This window comes from Centruroides sculpturatus, unplaced genomic scaffold, assembly GCF_000671375.1.
Source record: "Centruroides sculpturatus isolate CEXI.00-Female unplaced genomic scaffold, Cexi_2.0 scaffold1016, whole genome shotgun sequence".
Taxonomy (NCBI): Eukaryota; Metazoa; Arthropoda; class Arachnida; order Scorpiones; family Buthidae; genus Centruroides; species Centruroides sculpturatus.
In genome coordinates, this window is record NW_019385415.1 from 58,691 (window position 1) to 60,532 (window position 1,842).

Genomic DNA, 1,842 nt, shown 5'->3' on the forward strand with positions numbered 1-1,842 from the left:
TTTTTCCGCTTGGGAAGCGCAAGTGTGCGCGAGTTTTTCTACGGCGCTTTTCTTTCGTCGGTGAGTTGGTTTTTCTTCTATTTTTAAGTTACTAAGGTGAATGGTGAGGAAACCTTCGTCTTAACTAAACATAAGCCCCAAACAAAATATAATGAAAGCAAAATAAAAGTAAAATAAAAATAAAGCTCAGACTTGGTTCCTTACACCATTCCATTGGATTATTTTATAATCCATTATGTGTTTGAGGCAGCATTCTTAGAAAAAGTGTCCCTCTTCTGTTTAACTAATGATTTTCCTTTAGGAGGCGACGTTGGTTGGATTACCTCCATATTATTCTCTTCATCAGTGATATCAGAGAACTCACTCATGGACGGAGCCTCTGATTTTTTTAGATTTAGAGAGAGCTGCTTTCAGTCTCTGTTTGTTTAGTGGGTTCTTACTAGCCTTTTTAGAACCCAGGTTTCTTGTAATTAACCTGTTTTAGGCAGGGGTGTTTTTCCTTTTGTAATCTCCTTTTCTGGTGTTTGCGTAGACGGGAGTATTAAACATTTCGCATGGCGAGTAAGAGATTCACTTGGGGAGACAGAGATATCAGTTTGAACCCCACATGTCTTTGTGGATTTCAACACAGAAGCAAATGTTTTCTGTTTCACTGCTGTGCTTTGAGTGACCATTCGCCGAGCCTCCGGGTATGGTATGTTGTTAATGGTTTTTACTTGCTGGATCTCTTTCTCTCTCTGCCATGCTAGGCATTTTCGAGAGTAGGCGGGATGGGAATCTTTGCAATTCACACAGCATGGAGTAGTGGTACACTCAGTACTCTCGTGACCTTCAGTTCCACACTGTGCGCATGTGCCTTTCCCTCGGCACGATGTTTGGGAATGTCCAAATCGCTGACATTTAAAGCAACGCAGCGGATTTGGAACATATGGGCGAACTGGGCAGCGCAGATAACCTGCTGTAATAGCAGATAGCAAAGTCGGTTTATTAAATGTCAAAATAAGATGTTTGGTGAGAATCAACTTGCCATCTCGACGAATGGAAATGCATTGGACAGCAGTGACTCCTTAGTCTGAAAGGCCAATCTGAATATCTGATTCATCTTCAGATATCAGATCGATCTCAGATATTACCCCACGTGATGAGTTTAGGCTCATATGTGGGGTGACAGTGAGTTCTCCTAGGGTCTTTGTTTCCAGAAGTTTTGCCGATTGTTGTGGGGAAGCTGTTTTTCCACCAGTAAATGTCCTGATCTTAATTTTTGTATCTTTTTCAACGGTCCAATGGTCGATTCAAACAATTTTTGAATCAAGAAAGGAGAAGCTTTAGCCAAGGGTTTTTCTCTCCAGTTGCATGCACTACTAAGTATGCTGGATTACTGGAGATTTTTTTGTTTGTTTTTGTTGTTGATGCACAAGAACGTTTTGAATTTTTGGAATCCATAATTAAAGAAAAAATATTCAGCACCTAGTGACCCCACCCACCATGGGGCCCAACAAGGGGATGCCGTCACATGGAGTACTTCCATAGACCGTCACACCAGGGTTTCCCAGGAGCTATACCCTCACAATGCAGTCAAGAAGAGCACATCTTGTCTGACATGTCTGCCCGGTCTGCATCGATCGGTTGACTCCAAGCTGAGGTCAAGAATGACTCAACGACCAGCCGATTGACTCAAACGGAGCCTGATTTGAGCCTCCCGTTTATCCGAAGCAAGGGCCAAAGCAGTGTGTTGGGGACATTATGTTGCCCCTCAACTACCAGGATCCCCCTTTCCGGCATACGGGACACCACGCACGGCAAACACGTGGGTGGGCGTTCAGATCCCAGGGATGGTAAAGA

The 1,842-nt window shown here is 43.5% G+C and overlaps 1 protein-coding gene across 1 annotated transcript in view; it reads right to left on the bottom strand.

Moving 5' to 3' along the window:
• The window catches only part of LOC111638748, a 16,179-nt gene that overhangs the window by 13,094 nt on the left and 1,243 nt on the right, over positions 1-1,842 (bottom strand). The gene's annotated exons all lie outside the window — the stretch shown is intronic.